Source organism: Belonocnema kinseyi, chromosome 8, assembly GCF_010883055.1.
Source record: "Belonocnema kinseyi isolate 2016_QV_RU_SX_M_011 chromosome 8, B_treatae_v1, whole genome shotgun sequence".
NCBI classification, from domain to species: Eukaryota; Metazoa; Arthropoda; class Insecta; order Hymenoptera; family Cynipidae; genus Belonocnema; species Belonocnema kinseyi.
In genome coordinates, this window is record NC_046664.1 from 140,530,413 (window position 1) to 140,542,267 (window position 11,855).

An 11,855-nucleotide genomic window follows, 5' to 3' on the forward strand; every position below is an offset into this window, starting at 1 on the left:
CCATATTCAGCAGAAACCCTTGGTACAGGGACCCTCTATCCGCAACCCGAGGACGCGTTCGGTGGCTTTGTCATAGGCCTTTCAGTTTGATTCTAGAGGAATATATATATAAGCAAAACCACAAACTTGCCTGCCCCGCTAACTACCAGTATATGGTGCAACTAATCTCATGCTATATATAGGGGTCGTATTCATAGTCCAGTGGTGGTATTCTCGAGTATCGTTCTAATATTTTAGAATGCTAAAATGGCTGATTTTAGAATGGTTGGCATAAATCGGTATTCTCGAGTTAGAATTGATGGTTAGCATGCTTAAATTTTAGAACACTTCACAAAGAGTGGGTCAATACCACTCTAAACGAGAAATAGAACGCTAAAGATGCGAGAAAGTGATCGATTTTTCTAAAATTAACCGCGAAGCAAAATACGTCATACGTAGAAGGGAGAAACATAGCCTAAAATTAATCTAAAAAGGAAATACATGACAACATGTATGACTCCTGGAAGGGCAAAACACAAATATAAATAAATTATAACAAGCGCAAGACAAGAAATATAACGCTAAAGGGCGAGAGAGTATAAGATTTTTGTAATAAATAACCTCGAAACGAAATACATCCCACGTAGAAGAGAGAAACATAGCATTAAATTGACCTTAAAAACATGTGTATCACAACACGTATGACTGTGAGAAGTGCACAAACAAAAATATAAATAAATTAATATAAGCAAAAAACAGAATCCGGGAAGTCAATATGGCTCTTCGTGACGCGATAAATGCTATGTACATAGAAATATTAAAAATAGTGTTTGATATACATTAATGGGAATGTATTTGCAATATGTTGCAACAATATATATTATTGTTGCTTCGTTTATAAGATTTTTAGCTATATCTACGATGCGGAGAAGGAATTTCTTAGATGAAACTTTAAAGGAGCGTTTTTGACTTCCAAAAGAAAATTTTCATTTCTATTAGAACTTCGAGCAAACAACTTTTTTTCGATACGCCCCAATAAACATTTGCATATTAAATCTAATACATCGGTATACGAAATCGCCATTAAGAGACTATGTATATTCAGTTTCATATACCGTGTATTAATCATTTATAAGAAAATTAAGATATTTATACTTTTATACAAATTAAAAACAATTTTGGTAGTAATTTTTTGTTATAAATAATAAAACATAATATATTCTCTTAAAAATAAATATAAATTGCACTGTCTTCGTTATTGAAAAAGTACAATGAAGCAAATAGTTAAGAAACCTAACACCCAATCACCACCGCAATTACTTTAAAGTTCTAACATTCACAGCGAATTTGAGATAAAATTCTACCAGTACGTTGCACTTGAATTATAGGGAAGAATTAAGTTGGCGAATTTAAGGTTATTGCTTTATTTTTTAAATTTGATAACATTTGAAGGCATCTAGACTCTAGGGAGCCAACATACCCCCCGCGTTTTACTTTCTTCTGCACTCGCCACAGCATTAGTATATTTACCGCTTCAACTTCAAAGTACACCTCGGCAACGTCGCACCACAAACGGTGCACTATTTCCCATTCTATATCGTTCGAAGCCGTTTAGACCGGTGCTCAAGAATACCGATAGCGTTCTAAAAATTTGAGTGTTCTAAAAGACCGCTCTAAAATTTTAGCGTTCTACTACTTTAAAATGCTACAATTTTAGAGCGTTCTGTTAGAACACTAAAATTTGTATAACGCTATTGGTATTCTCGAGCACCGCTCTAAACGGCTTCGACCGGAATAGAATAGTCCTTTTCATTTAAGAAAACGACATTGCGCAAGCGCGAAAAATATATAGCACTTCCATGTGAGTTGCGGTCAATTTTTCACTGAAACGTATGTAGGAATAGTAAACATTGACGAAAAAACTATTTCGAACAATTGGAAGTTAAGAAACTTCCCAGAAAAGAAATGTCTAATATACCAGGAGAAAATCCATTGAAAAGAAAAAAGGTTGGTGCGTACAAGAAGTCCTGTTTTGGAAAGTGCAAAAGTGACAGTCGGTGCCAGTCCTTCTTGAAATTCTATTATTATTTTATTAGATTTACATAACCCTGTTTAATATTTCGCAAGGGTGACATTTCCGAGGGTTTATTTAAAAGACATATTAAAAATTGTGCGAAATGCAGTAAAAGTGATTTATGGGTTAGATTATGTGCGCGCAGAGACGCATACTTTTCGAGCATAAAGGATCGACGTGATGTTGGCACAGCAACTATGAAAAAAACTAGTTTTATCATATAGAATCGTTTGGTGGTCGTTTGGTGGTGTTTGGTAGCCCACTTTTGACGTTTGGTGGTAAAAATTGAAAAACTTATCGAGTTTTCAAATTTGGGGTGCTAACTTCACGCTAGCACCTCGCCTTTTAATATTTTAAAATATTTCTTGCGGGAATCGTTTGGTGGACGACTGGTGGTGTTCGGTAGTCTACCTTTAACGTTTGGTGGTCAAAATTGAAAATGATATGGAACTTTGGAAAAAATGACCGGCACCCAAAAATTTAACTATTTTGAGGTTTGTTCGCACCAATCGCTCCAAACTCGTTTGATGGTATTTGGTAGTCCACTTTTATCATTTAACAAATAAAAATAATGAAGTAATGGTAATTTTAAACATTTTCTAAAAAATGACAAGCGTCATCGCGCAGATGTTTCCGCGTATGAAGCTGCGCGGCGTACTCGGTGCTCCTGTACTTTTCATTGGCGCGAAAGTTTTAAAACTAAAGAAGGCCAGAAATACGATTTTTCCTATATAAAATACTACATCTTAAAATATTATTGAGTAGAAATAAGATAATTTTTTGTAAAATTAATTCTTTTTTTTTAATTCTTGTTCATTTTTGTATTTTAATTATTTATTTGCAATCAACTCATGTTATTATTGCCGCAATTAATTTTTTGCCTTGAAAAAAACAAATCCACTCGAAACTACTTAGATTTATTTATTTTGTGTCGCATGACGTAAGAAAATTTAGTTTCTTTCAGAATCTGTAAAGTGATCATCCCATATTTTTATATTTTGATTCTCTCCAGTAACACCTTTCTCGTAGATAGATGGCAACTAATAAATAATGTATCCTTAATTATGGAAGACAACGCATGTTAACTAAATGGTCGTACACATAATAACAAATTTTATTATGAACAAAATCACTCAAATATAACTTTATTTATTTTTCTTAAAATATAAAGTTTCTGTTTTTACATAGTATTCCATAAAAATAATATCACATATGTTATACTAATTCTATATCATATATTCTTTTTGTTAACTTTGGAATTAGTCAACATAGTACTTTATGTTTAAATTTTTATAATAAGTTATCTTAAAAAGTAAAAGTTAATGTAAAAGCGATAATGGAAATTTGACCCCTTAGTCGACCCTGCCTTAAGGGTTTTGGATCTATCTTGCAACCTCAAAATTTGATTTCCTTATTTTACTTGATAAATATTATAATTCAACATTTTTCACTTTGTAGCGATACTCATTTTACAAAGATAATCTTGGATTAAACTTTTCAGTCACTAAGTGTTAAAAAAAAACAGGAAGAAGTTCCGTATAAAGAAAATTGCCATCCTAATTCCGAGCATTTTCATTCGAATTTACAGGCAAAAGTTGGTGTTGATTATCTATGAAAAGAAAATTCTGCATTTGATTAGTCGAATCCAGCCTCTAGACCTTATTTCGAATTAAAAAAGGAGAAATTATTGATACTCTCCTCTATCCTGATCTGAGAAGTAGAGTTCCATCCGTCTACTGACTGTGGCTTTTTCAAATTTGGGTCTATTCTCTCGATAGTCAGCTCTGGTCGTTTAATTTCTTCTTCTGTTTTTTTTAAAAATCTTCTGTCGTATTTCTGACATTCTTTAGTTTTAAAACTTTCGCGCCAATGACAAGTATACGAGTACTGACTACGCCGCGCGGACGCATGCGCGGAAACATCTGCGCGCTGACACTTGTTATATTTTTAGAAAATTATAAAAATTACAATAATTTCGTTATTTTTAATGATTGAACGATAAAAGTAGACTACCAAATACCACTAAACGATTTTGGAGCGATTGGTGCGAACAAAATTTAAAACAGTAAAATTTTGAGGAGCTGGTTATTTTTTTCAAAGTTCCATATCATTTTTAATTTTGACCACCAAACATCAAAAGTGGTCTACCAAACACCATCAAACGACCACCAAATGATTCCATATGATAAAACTAGTTTTTTGCATAGTTGCTGTGCCAAATTCACGTCGATGCATAAAGAATGTAATTTATTACATGATTTTTATTAATTAATTACATGATTTTTATTAATTAATTACATGATTTTTATTGTACGAATTTTCAGAGAAAAATGTTCAAAATAAAAAAATCGCATTTTCATTTATTTCGGTACTTTGCAAGTTAGGTGAATTTCAAAACTGACAGCCAACTTATAATGATAATATATCAATTCATTTTTAAATGCATTTCTTTTCCAATGCTTTATCATCTTTTTTTATATTTTTTTCTTATTAAAATTATTTCACTTTTATGCAAAAGACTATTTTACCACTGTTGAAAACTTACGACTATAGGCAGTGTAAACATAACCTGCATTCCACATACCGGTCAATAAGTTGCTGATTTTCCACCTTTTTATACAATAATTCAGCACCTGGTACATCATTTCCATTCACTTTAACATTAAAATTAGGTACGATAGTGTACATTTTACCAAAAATATGTTCGCAATTTTTAAATGTCCGCGAAGTGTCATGTCGGCGCCTAAGCTTCCGCTCTTAAATGAAAAGCACTATGGAAAATAGTGAACCATTTGTAGTGCGACGATGCCGATGTGTATTTTGAAGTGGGAGCCGTAAATACACCAATGCCGTGGCGAGTACAGAAGAAAGTAAAACGCTGGGGGTATGTTAGCTCACTAGAGTCTAGATGCCTTCAAATCTTTTCAAATTTAAAAAATAAAGCAATAACCTTAAATTCGTCGACTTAATTCATACCTATTTGCTTGGTTATTGAAATTTTTTACTAAAAATACAATGCAATTTATATTTATCTATAGGAGAAAATATCATGTCTTATTATTATTCATTGAAAATTACTGCAAAATTCTTTTTAATCTGTAGAAAAGTGGAAATATATTTTTTATAAATGATCAATACACGGTATATGAAATTGAAGAAAAAAAGTCTCTTAATGACGATTTCGTAAACCGATGTTGTAGATTTAATATACAAATGTTTATTTGGGCGTATCGAAAAAAATTTATTTGCTCAAAGTTCTAATAAAAATGAAAATTTTCTTTTGGGAGTCAAAAACACTCCTCTAAAGTTTCATAAAAAAAATTCCTTCTCTCCGCATCGTAAGATATAGCTAGAAATCTCATAAACGAAGCAGCAATAATATATATTATTGTTACAAAATATTGCAAATACATTCCCATTAATGTATATCAAACACTATTTGGTCAAATAGTCGAGAAATTTACCGTGACTCAGAAAATAACGAAAAAGTCCATTTTTAACATTTCTATGAACCTGCCCAGGAAAAAAAACCGATAGAAAGCGAATCGGTTTGAATTGCGTATCTGTAATTTGTAGATTAAAAGAATAAAAATAAAATCGGTAGGTCACATTTTTAATTGGTCACCTGTGCACGGCGATTTAAATTTGTCATTCCACATTCGTCAAAATGCTGAGTGAATAGAGTTTAATATGACTAACAAAACTGAAATAATTCCTAGGAGCATTCTACGATTCATTAATGTGCATATGAATTGGTTGAGATTTAATATCAAATGCAGTTCTTAAAAGATCACACCCAATGGTAAAAATACGATGCAAACATAGCAATTTTCAATAAGCGTGAATCTGCCAATTGTACACTGAAAAAAATGGTATAGCTGTTGTAGCTCAAGATATATTGCTGGGGAGATATAGCTGAATGTGCAATAAAGTTTAGGCAGAACTGCAAACTAGATAGCTAAGATATATAAAACCGTTTGTCTCCAGCAGACAGAAAATGCGGGAGATGATAGCAGTCATGATCAAACAGCATATTTCCTATAATTAGTACAACAGTAACACCCGACTTTTCCGTGATTACAAGAAGCTCGTGCCTCGTGTCGTGTGGCTTGTGAGAGTTAAAAAATGAATAATATTACAGTAATGCAACGACAATGATGGAACCGATTATGGAAATAAGAGAGTTTTTGATTAGCTGTAACCTCCAAAATTATATTGAAGCTCTCAAAGGAAAATGAGTATTCTTTTATCAGTGCGCGTATAACCTCAAAAAAATCTTCATTTACAACTTTTTTTTCGATACGCCCTAGTGTACATATTGATATGTATTGATTATAACTAACTGTTTTCAATTTAAGATTTTTAGTAATTAAATCATGCATGTTTCTAATACATAATAAAGATTTAAGTATTTATATATATGATTGATATATTTTTGCGTCATTATACCTGAAGATATATCGGCCTATTAGCTAGAAAAAATTAAAGGCACTTCAGCCAGAAAACGTAGCTAGATAGGCTGTCAAGTTTAGCTATATTTTTCACCTAGAATATCTAGCTGAACCAGATTAGTTGTGAAACCTATACTTGTTTAGCAATAGAAATATAGACATTACAGCTAAATTTTCTAGATACTTCACCTATATCTTGCCTCCAAGAAAATTTATTCAATAGAGCTAACTATTTAGGAAGATGAAATCTAGCGATACTTTCTAGCTGGGATAGCAAGAATTCTAGGTAATATACCTAAAAAATTTTTTCAGTGTACGTTACCTCAGGCTGTGTTCAACTGAGCGGACTATGTAGATTGAAATTTTAAATAATTAATTATTTCGAATGAGAAGTATGAGGTAATAAATTTCAGTAGCTCAATGCTGATTGATGAAAAATTACAGAAATCCAAATTAAATAATATTGTAATATATTATGATTGATGCGACAATTTCTCTATAAATTCAATGATTATTTAGTTGTGATTCTCTTTTTACAGTATTCTCATTAGATTATCCTGTACAGGAATTATAATATTTACACTGAATTCAGCGCCTAAGACATTCAACTTTTTCAGTGCACATGCTAATGGCTGCAGGGAGTCCACGTGTTAGAAACAAACTCCGCATTTCGATTATATCCATTTGCATCACAAACAACAAAATGTTTAGAATTTCAATATCCGCATTTTTGGTAAAGGTAATTTCGATAAGATAAAACGTGAGTGTTAGTTATTGTAAATTTAAGATTCATATATGGTAAATGTGAAATTAGTAAATAAATTTTTAACATTCTGATGTGATGTGATGCAAATATGTCAACAAAAAAAGCTCAACAGCATCAATTAAAATGTCAGAAAATAAATAGTCTGTAAATAAAAATAGACTATTTGTATGCCAGGATTTTCTTAAAAGTTGCCCGTTGAACTATTTCTTAATAAATAATTTAAACTATCTAAATTAAATTTATTTAATTTCAATTAATAATTTTCTATCGGAATTATCCTTCCTCTATCAGTTAATGCTCATTCATAATCGTTACTGAATGGGTCCGAGAAAAAAATTACGTGGCCGATTAAAAAAGTTGATTTCTCATTCAAAACGCACTATAACCTATGGGCGGCTATCTGGAATTCCAGTGACAGATACGTAATTCAGAAGACCTCAAAACCCATTCAAATGTAAGTGAATGGATTTTTGTTTCCTGGGTAGCATTTATCGCGTCACGCAGTGCCATACTGATTTCCTTCCTGGATTCTTTTTTTGTTGCTTATATTATAATAATTTATTTATGTTTTTGTTGATTCACTTCTCACAGTCATACGTGTTGTGATACACTTGTTTTTAAGGTTAACTTAAGGCTATGTTTCTCCCTCCTAAGTGGGATGTATTTCGTTTCGAGGTTATTTATTGAACAAATTTTTCACTTTCTCGCTTCTTGAGCGTTCTATTTCTTGTTTTGCGCTTATTAGAATTTTTTTATATTTTTATTTTTCTCTTCCCGGAGTCGTAAGTGTTATCATGTATTTCCCTTTGAGGTCTCGCATCTTTAGTGTTCTATTTCTCGTTTAGAGTGGTATAGACCCACTCTTTGTAAAGTGTTCTAAAATTGAAGCATGCTAACAATCAATTATAACTCGAGAATATCGATTTACGCAAACCATTTTAAAAAATCAGCCATTTTAACATTCTAAAATATTAGAACGATACTCGAGAATAGCACCCAGACTTAAGTGTAAGACCTCCTTAAGCATAAGCTTAACCCGTGTGTTTCCACCCCGGTACCCGGGTACTCATCGGCATACGTTTTCTTAAATAACTTTTTTTCTAATAAAGATAGGCCGAATGTTTCTCGAATCAGCATTATTGAACTGATTCTCTATCGAAATTTGCATTGCACATATTTTTATAAATTTTTTAGCTTGAAATATCTTGCAATTAAAAAAAAAGCACGGTGGTGTCACACGGGTACCTGGGAACCCCGACAGAAAAAGCATGATTTTCATACAGTATATCATAAAATTAAAGTTTGTTATTATAGTATATGAAGTAAATATGGATAATTTTATAAATAATAACAAAATATATACATTTTTAATTGAATTTTCTTGAATTCTTGGACGTAAAACCGAGCCTCCTCGGAAACAAGAAATTTGCGATGTAGCTGCGCACGTTTTATATCTATTTCAGTACTACCAAGGTCACTGTATATTATTAAATTATTATATTCAAGTAGGAATACCTTCCTAGGATATGAATAATTAAATATTGATTGAATACACATAGTTACTTCAAGTTACAATGGACTTTTCACTACAATTTCATTGGCGGGGTACCCGGGTGGCAGACGCTTTTTTTTGGTGACAACACAAGGGTTAAGGCAGCGTTTAGATTCACGGACTGCTACCTTAAGAAAATCTCTAAAATTCGATCTTCGCTAAGATATCTGTTGAGATAGACATTCATAAACATTGCTTAAGACAGAATTACAATTTTTAACCAACAGATGTATTCATAGTCGAATAAGATAATCTTATAAGGTGACCTTAACCTTACTTCTCATTGAAAAACGAAAGTGTTTTCTATGTCAACATTTTTGTTGAATTGAGATCGTCTTAAATAAAATTTTATTGAAGAAAGTAATGGCTTTTTTGGGTTTATATAATATCGACATTGATGATGATATGGATATTAATTTTAATTTCGATGACGAAGTTATCATTATGCGTATTCCAAAGCGCTATATTCGTGATGTGCGAGATCCTTTGGATTTTTATTCAGAAATTGAATTTAAAAAAACGATACAGATTTGCACAAGAATGTACAAAATTTGGAATATTACCACTGATAGAACAAAATTTGGCTAAAATCAATAATCGTGGATTGCCAATTCCACCATTGTTCCAATTATTAATTTGTTTGCGATTTTATGCAACTGCAAGTTTTCAGGCAATTACAAGCTATGATTATTATGCATTCAGTGTAATTTATTATTAAGAATAAAGTGTTATGATAGCAAAATTTTTTTTCAACTTTTAATAAACATGTTTTACTAAAAGTAAAAAAATATTATTGTTACAGCTCGTTTTGAGTGATACAATGAGAGTATCACAGTCAACAGTTTCCAGAATAGTTTTTCGTATGAGCGTTTTACTTGCAAGTATAATTAACGACTACATTAAAATGCCCCGAAATCAAGAAACAAAATTGGAAAATCAGAGACTTTTTGAACATTTAGAGAGTTTTTTCCGATACAGCTATAACAACATTCAGAGCAGAACACGAATCATAGTTGAAGGGACTTACGGTGATTGGAAACGACGATTTGCTTGTTTATCAAGGAGATTAACAAATAAGCTCATTTGTTAAACTACAATTGTTGTGGCTTGTGCTGTATTACATAATTTGTCGTTGATATTCAGTGATAAGTTGCCAGATGACGATTTACCAGATGACCAGAATGAGGAACTTAACAGAGAAATACCTGCCCTTCAACCAAATTGGCAGCCCGCTGATGGTTTTGCATTTCGCGAAGCATTAGTAGAACGTATGTTTAACGGATAAGGATTGCACATTAATTTTGTTTGCATTAAATAAATATAAATTTTGACTTATTAGAAAGTAGACGAATTCTTGAAGATTTGTAATTGTAAAGTGAAATGACGAATTTTTTCGGTTAAATTTTTAAATGGTGAATTTTATATTAAATTGACTTTTTATAAAACAAGCGTAATTGTCAGAGATTCCAAATTTTAAATATAATCTATTCTAAAAAAAAGTAGCTTATGTTAAACAGACATCACTTATAATTAGTTTCAAAAAGAAATGTATAAGAAAAGAACATTACGTATTTGAAATTTAAAAAAATTTTATTTTTACATAAAAAAATTTTTATTTTATATCTTGATACTTTTGATTTTCATAATATTCAAAACTAGCGTTATACATAGAATATACATTCAGGGAAGCTCACGGTTAAAGAGTAATTTATGTAGTGCAAAAACTTGATATTTTCTTTAATAAAAAGTTTAGTTTTTAATGCTACAATAAAAGCAGCAATTGCACTCTAATGCACTTTCACACTAAAATACAGTTTACCTTTTACATTTCCCTAGTAGCACGAAATATTCCGAGAACATTCCTGGAACGATCCGCGGGAACCTTCGGAACGTTCCCTGAGCGTATAAAATGTTCGCAACTTGGGAACGTTCAAAGAATAAATTATCGTTATTGTTATTATTATCAATGAATATCCGATAAACCGTAAGTGATAGATCAAAATTAATGTCAGTTTATGATATAGATACCATATTACAATTTGGTATATACAGTATTCAAAAATGACACCTATTTTTACCTATCTCTTACGGTTTACGAGATAATTGTTATTAAAAATAACAATAATGAAAGGTTCCCCTCACGTCCCAGTGGAACGTTCTTGCAAAGATTCCATTGGAACGTTCCCAAGCGGGACACGAGCGGTGACATGCTGTGTCGCCAAGAACGTAACACGATGTGTGTACGATGTGAAGATGCTCAATATTCACTCAATGAGAGAGCACTGTGTGCACGGTTTTCACGACTGTAATTTATAACTCTAAAATGGAATAATTGTAGCTGAAACATGAAAAAGTATATACTAATTTCATATTTAAAGAGATTCTATCACACATATTGAACTATTAAAACCTCTGACCTTTTTTAAAGTTTTTAAAACTCTTTTAAAAACTTTTTTTTAACAATTTTAGTTGTGATTTCTTAATAAAAGAATAAGTGCTATTTAGTCTCCAGAACAGCAATTTCAAAAATATTTAAAGCCTTAATAATTTAGACATTTTAAAATTGTAGTCTTCAGAATATATTGAATAATTTCAAATTTAAAGCTATTTAAATATTTCGTCTGAATTTTGGAATGGAAAGTGTTCGATAATTTTAGACTGAAACTTCTCAAATTATTTAGTTACCAATGAAAATCATACAACTTCTAGTTTTATTTATTGTTTGATAATTTGCCCCCCCCCCACAAATTATTTTTTTTTGTAAGAAAATAACGCCTGATTTTTGTAAAAATTAACAAATATATATTAAAGGTTCACTGAAGGTCATTTTTGTTCAAAAAGCTTGTTCCTGAATAAATTAACTCTTATTGTTTCCGATTTCGTTCTGTCACTCAGGGTCATTTTCTGTGAAAAATATTGATTTACAAAGAATATTTGTCAAACAATAGAATGGATTTCTTCGCCCGAGGTGCAAACGTAAATTGTACTATAGTAAAAACAACTGGAAAAATTTAGACAAAAGTCAAATTTGGT